Source organism: Nomascus leucogenys, chromosome 17 (assembly GCF_006542625.1).
Source record: "Nomascus leucogenys isolate Asia chromosome 17, Asia_NLE_v1, whole genome shotgun sequence".
Taxonomy (NCBI): domain Eukaryota; kingdom Metazoa; phylum Chordata; class Mammalia; order Primates; family Hylobatidae; genus Nomascus; species Nomascus leucogenys.
The window spans coordinates 60,943,702-60,959,667 of record NC_044397.1 but is presented as its reverse complement, the minus strand read 5'-3'; the positions used below and the strand labels follow the sequence as shown (position 1 = coordinate 60,959,667).

Below are 15,966 nucleotides of genomic sequence, written 5' to 3'. Positions count from 1 at the left end.
CTGTTCCCACCCCTGGACCTGGAGGGCCTGGAAGAAAGTGGCTTCTAAAATCAGAATAAATAGTTGCTAGTGGAGAAGCCCACCTGACCTTTAACTCCTTGCCCTCTGACTTCTTGCTGGTAGTGACTAATGGTCACATCCATTTTGAAGCCAGAAGTTAAAATAAACAGGCTAACCCTCTTCATCTGGATCAGCCTTCCAGGGAAGAGAATAGGTTGGAAAAAGGTGGAGAGCAGATCAGAAAAGGCAAGAAAAAGAAATCCAGTACACTATTGAAAATCAAAATAGACATAGGTATTGGCCAAGCAATTTCACTACTAGAAATTTACCAGCTGGGCGCAGTGGCTCATGCCTGTTATCCCACCACTTTGGGAGGCCGAGGTGGGCGGATCATTTGAGGTTGGGAGTTCGAGACCGGCCTGACCAACATGGAGAAACCCCATCTCTACTAAAAATACAGAATTAGCCAGGTATGGTGGCACATGCCTATAATCCCAGCTACTCAGGAGGCCGAGGCAGGAGAATCACTTGAACCCAGGAGGCAGAGGTTGTGGTGAGCCGAGATCGTGCCATTGCCCTCCAGCCTGGGCAACAAGAGCAAAACTCCTTCTCAAAAAAAAAAAGAAAAGAAAAAAAGAAATTTACCATATAACTATATTCAAGCAACTGTATGGATTTATTTATATGAGGACATTCATTACAGCATTATTTATAATTGTGAAAAGCTAGAGTTCAATGCCCAACCATAGGTGGCTGAATAAATAAATTGTGATACATAGTTGTTATTCACACACAACATATATTTACCAAGAATCCATGGGTATGAATTTATGAAGTGAATATAATTATAGGTGTGAGCTGCAGAATGGAATATATGGCAGTAACAGGCCATATATTATAGGTGTGAGCTGCAGAATGGAATATATGGCAGTAACAGGCCCCAAGTAAGTCCAAAACCCAGCAAAGGAAAACCCATATTTAGTCCTAAAGCTGGAGAATAATCTCCTTTGACTCATGTTCCACATCCTGGGCACACTGGTTTGGGGATTGGGCCTCCAAGGCCTCAGGCAGCCAGGTCTCCATGGCTTTCTCTTGGTTTGGAGTATCATGACTGCAGCTCTCCCAGGCTGGGGTTACACAAGCGTAGCTCTACAGTTCTGGGCTCTAGTAGGTACCGCCCTGGTGGGAACTCTGTGACAACTCTGACCACACATTCCTGCTAAGCATTGGCTTAGTAGGGACTCTCTGTGGTGGCTCTTCCCCTGCAGTAAGTCTCTTCCTGGGCCTCAAGCTGTTTGATACATCTTTTGAAAACCAAGTGGAAGCTGCTGTGACCCCACCACCTATGCACCCATCCCTGCAGAGTTAGCACCATGTAGACATTGCCAAGGCTTACTGGTGAATAGCATCTGGCTCCCTTGTATTCATGCTAATCTCTTCAGCAAGCAGTCTCTGGGCCACACCCTGAGTTCACTCTCCTAAATGTACCTTTTTATACTTTACATGGCCAGGCTATAAATTTTCCAAATCTTTCACTCTGCTTCTTTTTAAATTGTAAATTCTGTCTTTAAGTCATTCATTTGTTCTTGTATCTCACTATATGTGATTAAAAATAGCCATGCAGCAGTCTGAATGCTTAACTGCTTAGGTATTTCTTCCACCAGATATCCTAGTTTGTCATTCAAATTCCACTTTCCATGAAGCTCTCAGGCATGGACACAGTTCCACCATTACTACTTTGTAACAAAGATGCTCTTTATTCAAGTTTCCAGTACCTTGTTTCTCATTTCCATCTGAGACCTCATCAGAATGGCCTCTACCAATATGAAATATAATGTTGGTAGATAATGTAGCCAGTAAAGGCCATTTACTGTCAATGTTGGTAGAGACATAGACAGTAAAGGCCATTTACTATTAATGTTCGTAGAGATACAGACAGTAAAGGCCATTTACTGTCCACATCAGAGACTGTGTCCATATCTCTATCAACAGTCGTGACCACTGAAGTAATCTTTAAGAAGATTCTGACTTTCCCTGTATCTCTTCTCTTCTGAGATCTCACCCTTAATGCTCCGTTTATGGCATTATATCAGGCTCTTTTTAGCATGCTCCTCAAAATTCTTCCAGTCTCTACCCATTACCCAGTTCCAAAGCTACTTTTACATTTTCAGATATGTGTTATAGCAACAGACCCACTTCTCAGTGCCAATTTTCTATCATAGTCCGTTTTCTGCTGCCATAACAATACCACAGACCAGGTAATCTATAAATAACAGGCCTTTATTTAGCTCATAGTTCTGGAGGCTGGAAAGTTCAGGAACTTGATGCCAGCATCTGTTGAGGGCCTTCTTGTTTAGTCATCCCTTGGCAGAAAGCAAAAGGCAGAAGGGCAAGTGAGTACACAAGATAGAGGCAGCAGGGGCCAGCCTGACTTTATAACAACCCACTTTTATGGTAACTAACTCACTGTAGTAATAACAACATTAATTCATTCGTGAGGGCTCTACCTACATGATCCAATCACCTTTTATTAGGCCCTAACTCCCAACATTGTTTCATCGGGGATTACGTTTCCAGCACATGAATTTGGGAGACACGTTTCAACCATAGCAAGTATGTTAACTAAAGAGAAGACATAAAAAAAATGAAATCAATTATTTAGGAGTGAAAATATGATCTATTACCTGAAAAATACACCAGATCAGTACCACAGATTAGAAGTACAGCTGGGGAGCCACTTTGGGAGGCCAAGGCAGGTGGATCATTTGAGGTCAGGAGTTAAAGACCAGCCTGACCAACACGGTGAAACCCTGTCTCTACTAAAAATACAAAAATCAGCCATGCATGGTGGCACACCCCTGTAGTACCAGCTACCTGGGAGGCAGCGGCAGGAGAATCAGTTGAACCTGAGGCAGAGGTTGCAGTGCGCTGAGATCGTGCCATTGCACTCCAGCCTGGGCAATAAGAGTGAAACTCCATCTCAAAAAAAAGGAAGGGGAGGGGAGGGGAGGGGAGGGGAGGGGAGGGAAAGGGGACGGGAAGGGGAAGGGAAAGGGAAGGGAAAGGGAAGGGAAAGGGAAGGGAAGGGATAAATTACTATTGAACTTGAAAAAATAGCAATAGAAACCACCTAAATTGAAAAAGAGAGAAAAAAAGACTTTAAAAAAAAAATAGAGCATCAGTGAGTTGTGGGACAACTTTGTCTTGTCTAATTTACATGTAGTTGAGGTCCTAAAGGCTGGGGTGGGGAACAGAAAAAATATTTGAAGAATCTGGCTGAACATTTTCCAAATTTATTAAAACTAAAAACCCATGAGCCAAGATGCTCAGTGAACCCCCAATAATAAGAAAGGTAAATAAAACTACACCGAGGAACATAATAGTCAAATTGCTTAAAAGCACTGATAGAGATAAATCTTAAAAGTAGCCAGAGAAAAAAGGTAAATTATGTACAAAGGATTATATAAGAATAACAGCAGACCTCTCAAAACAATGTGAGTCAAAAGATAATGTAGAAACATCTGTAAAATGTTTAAAGAAAATGTCAACCTAGAATTCTGCCCTGAGCAAAAATATATTACAAAATGAATGAAAAATAGACTTTCTCAGACACACAAAAGTTGAAATAAGTTATCACTAGTAGACCTGAACTACAGAAAAAAAAAGTTAAATGTCTTTCAGGGAGAAGGAAAATTACATCAGATGAAAATTCTGATCTACACAAAGAAATAAAGAGCACTGAAAAGTTTTTTTAAGCAAGCAAATATAAAATACTATTTTTATTAATTTGAAAATCTCTTTAAAATATACTTGACAGCTTAAAGCAAAAGAATTAATAACATGACATCCTAAGGTTTATAATGTGTACAAGTAAAGTGTATTATAACCATAATACAAAGGCCAAGAGGGACGAAGTGAGAGGATACAGTTGTAAGATTTTTATACTGCTTGTGAAGTTATATAATTTATTTGAAGGTAGACTGTAGTAAGTTAGAGATTATCTATAAACTGTAAAGAAAGCTCTAAAAATAAAAATTAAAAAAACAGAGTGGTCACATAAGGCAACAAAGGATATAAAGTAGAATTATACAAACCACTCAATAAATTCAAAATCAGGCAGAAAAAGCAGAACAATAACCCAATTACAGATTTAAAGCTATATTGATAATCATAGCCTACTCAGAAAAGCTCTTTTGGGGTCAAAAGGAAAAGGCACTCTCACCCTCCACATCAGAGACTGGACTGTGGAGATGGTGGCCCGGAAGACAAACAAAGGGCTGGAGCACCTTGTCAAAGCAAAGAAATACCTGAAAACTTTTTTTTAATGGAAGCCAGATTATGACAGTGCTGCTTCTGAATATGGAAAATATATTTAAAATAACAGTAACATTAAATGTAAATAAACATTTCAATTAGAAGGAAGAGATTGTCTGATTGTCTAAAAAAGCAAGACCCAACCATATGCTGCTTAAATGAAACCCACTTTAAATGTAAAGTGAAATACATTAAAACTAGGCTGGGCACAGTGGTTCACACCTGTAATCCCAGCACTTTGGGAGGCCAAGGCGAGAGGATCATTTGAGACCAGGAGTTCAAGACAACCTGGGCAAAATAGCAAGGCCCGGTCTTCAAGAAAAAAAAAAAAAAAAAAAAAAAAAACTAAACTAAGTGGCAAAAGGTATACTATGTTTAAACCAATCAAAATAAAATGTCAACTGTAAGTGACAATGTATATTTTGAAAGGCTAAAAAGATTGTACACACACACACACACAGTGGTTATCTCTGGGTTACAGATATAAGTAATTTTTGTTTTTTGTTTTCTTAACTGTACTTTTCTTTGTCTTACAATTATCCTGTCATAAGTGTATGGGGATTTAAGGAGTGTTTGTTTGTTTTTAAATAGAGATGATGTCTCACAATGTTGCCCAGGCTGGTCTTGAACTCCTGGACTCAAGTGATCCTCCCACCTTGGCCTCCCAATGTACCAGGATTACAGGTATGAGCCACTGTGCCCAGCCCGTTGTGTTTATTATCAGAAAAATAATTTTTTTTTTTTTGAGATGGAGTCTCGCTCTGTCACCCAGGCTGAAGTTCAGTGGTGCAATCTCAGCTTATGGCAACCTCCACCTCCTGGGTTCACGCCATTCTTCTGCCTCAGCCTCCCTAGTAGCTGGGACTACAGGTGCCCACCACCACGCCCAGCTCATTTTTTTTGTATTTTTAGTAGAGACGGGGTTTCACCGTGTTGTCCAGGATGGTCTCCATCTCCTGACCTTGTGATCCGCCCGCCTTGGTCTCCCAAAGTGCTGAGATAACAGGCGTGAGCCACCATGCCTGGCCAGAAAAATAAGTGGTTTTAAAACAAAAGAATATTTTCTGAGAATACACTAAGCTGTCACTGCTATGTAATAATTGCTCTTCAGAGTAATGAGAGCAAAAGAGCCATCTGTTTATTTCAGTCATTTATTTAATGGATATTTATTGTGTACCTATGTGCCAGGTGCTAGAAACACAGTGGTAAGCAAAAAGATAAAGCCATTGCCTCCTATAGCTTACAGTTTAGAGGAGGAATCAGACTTGGGGGAGCCATGTAACCCCACCAATGAATTTTCATCTTCAAACTGCAATGGGGACTAGGAAGGAGAAGGATATGGCATAGTGGGAGCACATAACAGGGACCCGACCAAGACTGGGGTAACAAGACAGTATCCCAGCAGAAGTCACTTCTGATCTGAGATCCAAAGGAAGAGGGATGGGAGGGAGCAAACTAGGACCATCTAAATCCTTCTTGGAGACTTTTCTGGCTGTAATTGACAAGAAAGAACTGTCTTCTCTGGGATGAGAGAAGCCATATCATCTGCTACATGGAGGAAGCCCATTTTTCCCTTGAGAGAAGGAAACCAACCCATAAAGAGAAGCAAAAAACTACTGGGCTTTCTAAAAGACTTTTTTAGGGTAGTTATAGGTTCACAGCAAAATGGAGAGGAAGGTACAGAGATATCCCATATACCCACTCCTGCCTCTGCACATGCATAGCCTCTCTTATTCTCAACATTCCCCATCAGAAGGTACAAAATGATACATTTGCTACAACTAATGGTACATTTGTTACAATATCACCCAGAATCCTTAGTTTACATTAGGGCTCACTCTGGTGTTGTACGTTCTATGGGTTTGGACAAATGTATAATGACATGCATCCATGATTATAATATCATATAAAGTGGTTTCCCTGGCCTAAAAATTTTTTGTGCTCTGCCCATTCAACTCCCCTAACCCCAAACCCTAGAAACTACTGATCATTTTATTGTGTTTATAGCTTTGCCTTTTACAGAATGTCATATAGTTGGAATCAGACAGATGTAGACTTTTTAGATTAGCTTTTTTCACTTAGTAGTATACGTTTGAAGTTCCTCCACGTCTTTTCTTTCATTTTCTTTTCCTTTTTTTTTTTTCGAGATGGAGTTTTGCTCTTGTTGCCCAGGCTGGAGTGCAATGGCATGATCTTGGCTCACTGCAACCTCTGCCTCCCGGATTCAAGCGACTCTCCTCTCCTACCTCAGCCATCCGAGTAGCTGTGACTACCGGCGCCTGCCACCACACCCGGCAAATTTTTGTATTTTTAGTAGAGACAGGGTTTCACCATATTGGCCAGGCTGGTCTCAAACTCCTGACCTTGTGATCTGCCCACCTCGGCCTCCCAAAGTGCTAAGATTACAGACTTGAGCCACCGTGCCCGGCCCCTCCATGTCTTTTCATAGCTTAGCTTGATAGCTCATTTCTTTTTAATGCTGAATAATATTCATTGTGGGGATTAACCCATTCACCTACTGAAGGACATCTTGGTTACTTCCAAGTTTTGACAATTATGAATAAAGCTGCCATAACACCCATGTGTTGGTTTTTGTGTAGACATAAGTTTTCAACTCCATTGGGTACATACCAAGAAATGTGATTGCTGGATCATATGGTAAGATATATTTAGTTTTAGAAGAAACTGAAGAACTGTCTTCCAAAGTGGCTGTACCATTTTGCATTCCTATCAGTAATGAAGGAGAGTTGCTGCTTCTCCACATCCCCGCCAGCAGTTGGTGTTGTCAGTGTTCCAGATTTTGGACGTTCTAATAGATGAATAGTAGTATCTCATTATTTTTTTAATTATCGTTTCCCTGATGATATATTACATGTAGCATCTTTTCATATGCTTGTTTGCCATCTGTACATCTTCTTTGGTAAGGCTAAGTTTTTAATTGAGTTGTTTTCTTATTTTTGTATTGGAGAGTCCATTTAGATTTTAAATAAAAGTTCTTTATCGGATAGATATTTTTCTTTTTTATATTCTGAAGCACTTCACAAATGTGCATGTCATCCTTGTGCACAGGCCATGGTAATCTTCTCTGTACCATTGTAATTTTAGTATGTGTGCTGCAGAAGCCAGCACAGATGTGTCTTTTGCTAATGTCTTCTCCCAGGCAGTGGCTTGTCTTCTCATCCTTTTCTAATCTTATTTATTTATATATTTTTTGAGACAGAGTCTCGCTCTGTCACCCAAGCTGGAGTACAGTGGCACAATTTCAGCTCACTGCAACCTCTGCCTCCTGGGTTCAAGCGATTCTTGTGCATCAGCCTCTCAAGTAGCTGGGATTACAGGTGTGCACCACTGCGCCCAGCTAATTTTTCTATTTTTAGTAGAGACAGGTTTTCACCATGTTAGCCAGGCTGGTCTCAAACTCCTGGCCTCAAGTGATCCACCCGCCTCGGCCTTCCAAAGTGCTAGGATTAAAGGCATAAGCCACTGCACCTGGCCATTGTCTTCTTCTTCTTGACATTGTCTTTTGCAGAGCAGAAGTTTTAAATTTTAATGAAATGACACTCATCATTCTATTACTGCTAAAAAGATTTTATTAATTACAGTTTATCAATTATTTATTTCATGGATTATGCCTTTGGTGTTGTATCAAAAGGTCGCTACACCCAAGGTCATCTAGATTTTACCCTATGTTATCTTTTAGGAGTTTTATAGTTTTGAATTTTACATTGAGGTCTATGATCCATTTTCAGTTAGTTTTTGTGAAGGGTGCAAAGTCTGTGTCTAGATTTATGTTTTTGCACATGGATGTCCAGTTGTACCTGTATCATTTGTTGAAAAGACTACCCTTTGGCTGGGTATGGTGGCTCACACCTGTAATCCCAGCATTTTGGGAAGCCAAGGCGGGCAGATCACCTGAGGTCAGGACTTTGAGACCAGCCTAGCCAATATGGTGAAACCTCATCTCTACTAAAAATGCAAAAATTAGCCAGGCATGTTTGCGGGCCTGTAGTCCCAGCTATGCAGGACACTGAGGCATGAGAATCACTTGAACCCAGTGATTCTCATGGTAAAGGTAAAGGTCCCATTGAACCAAGATCATACCACTGCACTCCAGCCTGGGTGACAGAGCCAGACTCTGTCTCAGAAAAAAAAAAAAGTCTACCTTTGCTTCACTATATTTATTTGGGTCTATTTCTAGACTCTGTATTCTGTTACAGTGATTTATTTATCTATTCTTCACCAGTTCTTTCACTGTCTTCATTACTATAACTTTATAGTAAGTCTAGAAGTTAGATAGTGTTAGTCCTCTGACTTTGTTTTCCTTCAGTATTGTGTTGGGTATTCTGGGTCTTTTGACTCACCACGTAAACTTCATTGGCAGTGAGATAACTACTCTAGATGCCTGAGACTCCAGGTCTCACTCTCAGCTGATGTCTTTGGTCTTAGGTAAATTTAGTTACCCGAATGATGACTTACTTCTTCCTTACTGCATAGGCAACCTTGGTTATCTGAGATGATGATCGTCTTCCTCAAGGGGAGTATGACCTTTGAACCCCATTTATAACTCACTTAAAAATGGGTATGGACAGCCTGGACGACATGGTGAAACCTCATCTCCACTAAAAATACAAAAAAATCAGCTGGGTGTGGTGTCACATGCCTGTAGTCCCACCAGTTACTCAGGAGGCTGAGGTGGGAGGATAGCTTAACCCTGGGAGGCAGAGGTTGCAGTGAGCTGAGATCGCACCACTGCACTCCAGCCTGGGAGGGAGGGAGAGGGAGAGAGAGAGAGAATGAAAGAAAAGAAAAAAAAGAAAAGAAAGAGGGAGGGAAGGACGGAAGGAAGGAAGGAAAGGAAGGAAGGAAGGAAGGAAGGGAGGAGGGAGGAAGGGAGGAGGGAGGGAAGGAAGGAGAGAGAAAAAGGATGTTAGGTTGATAGGTTTTGGCTGTGTCCCCACCCAAATCTCATCTTGAATTGCAGTTTGCATAATCCCCATGTGTTTTGGGAGGGACCAGGTGGAGATCGTTGAATGAGAGCGGTTTCCCCCATCCTGTTCTTGTGGTAGTGATTTAGTTCTCACGAGATTTGCTGGTTTTATAAGGGGCTTCCCCTTTCACTGGGCACTGATTCTTCTCTCCACTGGTGCCATATGAAGAAGGGCATGTTTGCTTCCCCTTCTGCCATGATTGTAAGTTTCCTGAGGCCTCCCCAGCCATGCTGAACTATGAGTCAATTAAAACTCTTTCCTTTATAAATTACCCAGTCTTGGGTATGTCTTTATTAGCAGCATGAAAACAGACTAATACAATGGGTATAGAAAGGTTTCAAAGAAGCAAAACCTTAGTAAGAATATTTGTGTGATGGGGGGAAATTTTTGTATATTTCATGTTTTATATGCTTGTAACATTTAAAAGTATTTGGTCTATTAGTGTAAGAATTGCGTAATTCCAATTTAAAATGGTATTTCATATAAGCTTAAGATTTTAAATTGAAATGTTGCTAAATCTATGTGCAGTGTTACAACATCTATAAGAACTTTATATTAATGATATTCCATAAATTTAATTTATTAGGTTTAAAAGAGTTAAGTATATGGGAAGATTTTGTTTCTTATGCAGAGTATTTAGGAAGAAAATGGAGAATATTACCTTTATAAATGCAGTTAAAATATGTTTAATTAATTAAATTTGTAAACAGGCTAAACATTTTCCAAAGGTTACCTTTAAAGTAGTGATTAAATAGCAAAACAGAGGCTTGTACTATTGACTGAAATTAAGGCTGTTGAGGCAGCACTAATTTGATCAAGGTTTATTTGAAGCCAAATGTGAGAATCCACTTAGGAAACACACCATGTTAGGAATGTTCCAGTCTGTTACAAGGTAGAAGGCTTTCATAGGAAAGTTTAGGAGAAGGGAGGGGACTCCTCATACAAGAGTTTTTTCCTCTTTCATTGGAGGGTACAATACAGAGGTTACAATTATTGGATACAGATTGCAACATACAAGCTAAAATGTCTACATGCAAGACAATCAGTAAAACTTTATGATTCAGAAATAAATCAGTGTTCTTCCCAGTGTCAGAGGGTTACACATTAATCAGTACATCAACAATTTGAGGAACTCATGGTAAGATTCTTTCCTTAGGGACAAGATGTCACCATGGATCACAAGGCCTTTCCAAGGTAAGTATATTAGTCTGTTTTCACACTGCTGATAAAGACATAGCCTAGACTGGGCAATTTACAAGAGAAAGAGGTTTAATTGGAGTTACAGTTCCACGTGGCTGGGGAAGCCTCATAATCATGGTGGAAGGCAAGGAAGAGCAAGTCACATCCTACATGGATGGCAGCAGGAAAAGAGAGAGCTCGTGCAAGGGAATTCCTCTTTTTAAAACCATCAGATCTCATGAGACTTATTCACTATCATGAGAACAGCACAGGAAAGACTTGCCCACGTGATTTAATTACCTCCCACCAGGTCCCTCCCACAATGGGTGGGAATTCAAGATGAGATTTGGGTGGGGACACAGCCAAACCATATAAGTAGGTTAATTTGGAAGCCTGTTTATTTTTAAAGTAAACTGTCAAATGTGACCGATAGTTCATCAGTATACTGAACTTAAAACTGAAGGAAGAACAAGGTTTTTTTTTAAATTTCTGACTTTAGTACATCAGGTATCGTGGTGGAGGGGTGGTATTGTTATCCTTGAGGTACCTCTGGCTGCGTCTCTTCTCATCACAGATATCTGGAACTCAGGAACTGAACTGGGTTTTAGGCAGAAGTGAAGTGGAAACACTTAGTAAGCACCTACTATGTCACAAGTACTAGATGCTTTCACATATAATATCTCATTTCATCCTTTAAAAAAACTGGGGAGTCAGGGCAAATTTTCCTAATTTTTTTTTTTTTTTGAGACAGGGTCTCACTCTGTGACCCAGGCTGGAGTGCAGTGGCATGATCACAGCTCACTGCAGCCTCCACTTCCCAGGATCAAGTGATCCTCCCACCTCACCCTCCCAAGTAGCTGGGACCACAGGTGAGTGCCACCAACCCAGCTAATTTTTTTTTTAATGCAGAGATTGTGGTCTCTCTGTGTTTCCCAGGCTGGTTTAAAACTCCTGGGCTCGAGTAATCTTCCCACCTTGGCTTCCCAAAGTTCTGGGATTGCTGGAGTGAGCCACTGTGCTCAGCCACTAATTTTTTTTTCACAGATGGGGTCTTGCTATGTTGCCCAGGCTGACCTGTGATTCTTAGACTCAAGTGATCCTCCCATCTCAGCCTCTCAAGTAGCTGGGACTACAATTAGCATCACTGTGCCCAGCTAAACTATCCCAGTTTTTACAGGTAAAGAAACCAAACCCATGCCAGGTGCGGTGGCTCACACCTGTAATCCCAGCAATTTGGGAGGCCAAGGCAGGCATATCACCTGAGGTCAGGAGTTCAAGACCAGCCTGGTCAACATGGCAAAACCCTGTCTGTATACAAAAATTAGCCAGGTGTGGTGGCAGGCGCCTGTAGTTGCAGCTACTTGGGAGGCTGAGGCAGGAGAATCACTCAAACCTGGGAGGCAGAGATTGCAGTGAGCCAAGATCACACCAATGCACTCCAGCCTGGCCAACAGAGTGAGATTCTGTCTCAAAAAAAAAAAAAAAAAAAAAGCAAAAAAGAAACTAAAGCCCAGATAAGTCAAATATATTACCCAAAGGGGCCCAGCAAAGGAGTGACAGAGCCAGCTTGGAAACTCTGCCTCACTGTGAAGAGTGAGATTATCTGCCCTCCCATTTCCTCTGAATTGCCATCTCTAGATGGCTCTGAACCTTTCCTCCACCCTCCACCTCCAACATCCAGTCCCTCTGCTCATGGAGAAAGGCACATCAGAGCTCAGTTCTGACATCTTAGCCCCATACTGGGCCTATGTAGTTCCTATTCTGTGTGGAATGCCCTCCTCTCCTCCCTCAGATCCAATGTGGAAACCCTCCCCACACCACCTGGATTCTGACACCCCACATGTGCTGCCTGGCCCAACCTTACCCCATGGCCTGTAGGCCAAATCGTGAGGGAAGGGAAGAGGAAGAACTCTCACTGTGCTTTTACTCAGCCTTGCTCTGGTGACTGACAAAGTTGAGGAACTTGTATTGGCCATTTGCTTGTTTGAGTAGCCAGCCTAGCTTTTCTTTTGGTTGTCTGTCTTTTTCTTACTGAGTTGTAGGAGATTTTTTATACATTCTAAACACAAGTCCTTTCTCAGATATGTGTGTATTTCAGATATGTGCAAATATATTTTCCTCTCTATGGTTTCAATTTTATCTTTCCTAAGGATGTCTTTTGAAGAACAGAAGTTTTTTTTTATTTCAATACTGTTCAATCTATCAATCTTTTTCTCTATAAGTAAGGCTTTTGTTTCCTAAGAAAAGTTTTTCCTATTTCAGTCTTGGGGATACTCTCTTATGTTATCTTTTAGAACTCTATCATTTTATCTTTCACATTTAGATCGACTATCAGGAACTGATTTTTGTGTATCTTGGGGAAGAGGGTCATGATTCATTTCTTTCTGTATGGATACCCAACTAGGTCAGCATCATACATTGAAAAACCTCCTTTACCCAATGCTCTGCATACCTCCTCCATCATAAATCATGTGTCCTTGTGGATATCGTCTGTTTCTGGACTTTCTATTCTTTCCATTTTTCTATTCTTCCTTGTGCCAAAATCTCATTGTCTTTATTTCTGTATTTTTATAATATCTTGATTTCTGGTAGTGTAAGTTCTCTGACTTTGTTTTTCTTCAAGATTACCTTCATGAATTTTCATCTTTTGTGGTTCTATATGAATTTTTGAATCAGCTTATCAGTTTCCACAAAAAAATTTTCTGGGGTTGTGATTGAAATTACAGTGAAACTAGTAATTAATTTAAAGAGAATCGACATCTCTGTAGTATAGAGCCCTCAATTCATGGTATATTCTTCCATTTCTTTTGACAGTTAATTTCTCTCAATATTATACAAATTAAATTACAAAGTTGTTATTTTTCATAGTTTTCTTGACCACCTTTTGTTAGAGTAATTCCAATAGTTTATATATAGATTCTTTTGGGTCTTTAAAAAAAATTTTTTTGTAGAGGTGGGGTCTTGCTAAGTCTCGAACTCCTGGCCTCAAGTGATCCTCCTGCCTTGGCCTCAGAAATTGCTGGGGTTACAGGCATGAGCCACTGCACCCAGCCTGAATCTTTTTTATACACATTTATGTCATCTGTGAATGATGTCAATTTTATTTATTTCTAATCCTTATAAACTTAGTTTCTTTTTCTTGCCTTATTGCAATGGCTAAGACCGCCAGTACAATGTTGGGTAAAACTGGGCAACTTTGTCTCATTCCCAATCTCAGGGGAAAGGGTTTCAATGTTTGACTATTAAGTATAAAATTTGTTCAACCATATGTTATTTTATACGTGTGTGTGTGTGTGTGTATATATATATATAATAACGTTATACAGTTGAACAAATACTACAGATAGGACTGGCATGGTGGCTCATACCTGTAATTCCAGCTACTTGGGAGGCTGAGGTAGGAGGATCCCTTGAGGCCAAGTGTTCAAGACCAGCCTGGGCAACAAAGTGAGAACTCCATCTCTTAAACAGACAAAAATAAATACTAGAGATAAAGAGGGATATTTTTATAGTCATTTCAAACTATAAAAGTCTCAATTTATAAAGAAGGTTAAAACACCCTAAACTTGTATGCATCATACACACACACAGACACACACACACACACACACAGCTAAGATTTATCTTAGCTAGAATGTCTATTGTTTCTAATGGGAGGGTTAGCCACATAACCCAGACCTCCCCTCCGCACTCCTTCCTCTCTTTGTATATTCTTTTTTTTTTTTTTTTTTTTTTTTTTGCCTTCCAAGTAGCTAGCCTGGCTAACTTTTAAACTTTTTGTAGAGACAGTATCTCACTATGTTGCCTAGGCTGGTCTCGAACTCCTGGCCTCAAGCAATTCTCCTGCCTCAGCCTCCCAAAGTGCTGGGATTACAGGCATGAGCCACTGTACCTGGACTCTCTTTGTATATTCTTTTTTTTTTTAAACATAAACTCAAGATTTTATTGTCTTCATAATAAAACAAAAGATGACACTTGGAACTGGATCACTTGGCCCTTGCTCTTCTTACCTCCTCCCAGTTCAAAATGCTTGTATCTCTTAATAGCCAGCATTCTCTTAGATCTGCAGTTGAGCTCCACGTACTCAAAACTTAGCACAATCTTCTTTGTAGTTTTAGCCTTTTTCTGGAAAATTGGCTTAGTCTACCCACCATAGCCCCTCTGCTTCCTGTCATAACATGGCTTTCCCTAGGCATACAGGGAAATGTACCCTGTGTCACTCTGTGGGGCTGGTGCTTCCCACACTTCTTACAGAAAGTCCAGTGGGTTTTAGGAGTGTTCACCATGTTTGCAGGAGCACCGTTGGCACTGTTTGTGTTTTCTTGATTTTATTTGCTGTTAAATATGTTGCAACTATTTTTCTGAGCTCCTATGTGTCTTTCAACTTTCTTTAATTTTTTGTTTGTGTGTTTTCAGATGTTTTCCATTATTATATGGTCATACCTTAGTGTTTACCTTTATGGCTTCTGGACTTTGTGTTTAGGAAACTTTTCCCCCTCCAAGATTATAACACACTCTTCTGTGTTTCCTTCTGATAGTTGTATGGTTTCATTTTTGTGTTTAGTTCTTTAATCTGTCTGTACTTTTATTTTGTGTATTATGTGAGGTATAGATATAACTTTATTTTGATCCAAATAATTTGCTCACTACTCTCACAGCATTTACTGAAGGATCTACCCTTTCCTCTGATTTGAAATGTCTGCTGTCAAAAGCTATTTTGTTCCTCAGATCTATCTGTTTATTCTGCACCTGTGGAGTTTTTAACAGGGTGACTTGTGCGATTTCTCCTCAGTCTCTATTCCCTCATAGCTGTCCCTTCACCAGACCTCCTGTCCGTCATGGTCAGCCAGCAACCCTCCCAAAGGTGGGCTAATGATGCTGGCACATGGGGCTCTTATGAGGACCCAAAAGTAGATAGTAGGCTCCAGAAACGCCAGCTCCTTTCCACCCCTTTTTGCTTGTCTTCCCTTTACATGCCGACAGTCCCTCTGAGCCTCAAAGCAACAGCAGCCCCTCAGCCAAACAAGGGCTGGACCCCGCGTGGGGCAGAAAGACTCGAGGGGATCTGGAATGTTCCTTGACATTTCCACCCACTGCCCTGGCCTGGGGCCCTCCTGGGAGCTGGTCGTGTGTACGGTGGGTTCTTCCCTCCCTGAATGCACAGTGGTTCTCCTGTATCTCCTCCAGGTGTTGCCTGCTTCACAGGCTGTTCCAGAAAAGGAGGGCCTGCACATCTTACTCCTGACTCTCAGGCTCTGTGCCCTCCCAATTTGAAGGGAAATTACTCCCACTCCTCAAAGGCCCTTGTAAGGCATGAGCACACAATGGCCTGGCTACTTTCTTGAAAAGAGGGAGGAGAAATAGAACAAAACACAGACTAGTATCTCCACAAATCACTCTCCCACACATGTATTATTTGTGTCATTCACAAAAACTATCTTAAACCGAGAGGAAGCCAGGGTAGGACATGTGACATAAAACACCA

At 40.7% G+C, this 15,966-nt stretch overlaps 1 non-coding gene across 1 annotated transcript; it reads right to left on the bottom strand.

Moving 5' to 3' along the window:
- Positions 1 to 7,336: 7,336 nt before the first annotated feature.
- LOC115831123 lies at positions 7,337 to 7,443 on the bottom strand. The gene has a single exon (XR_004026656.1). It is a non-coding gene; the product is annotated as a U6 spliceosomal RNA (small nuclear RNA).
- Positions 7,444 to 15,966: the final 8,523 nt, after the last annotated feature.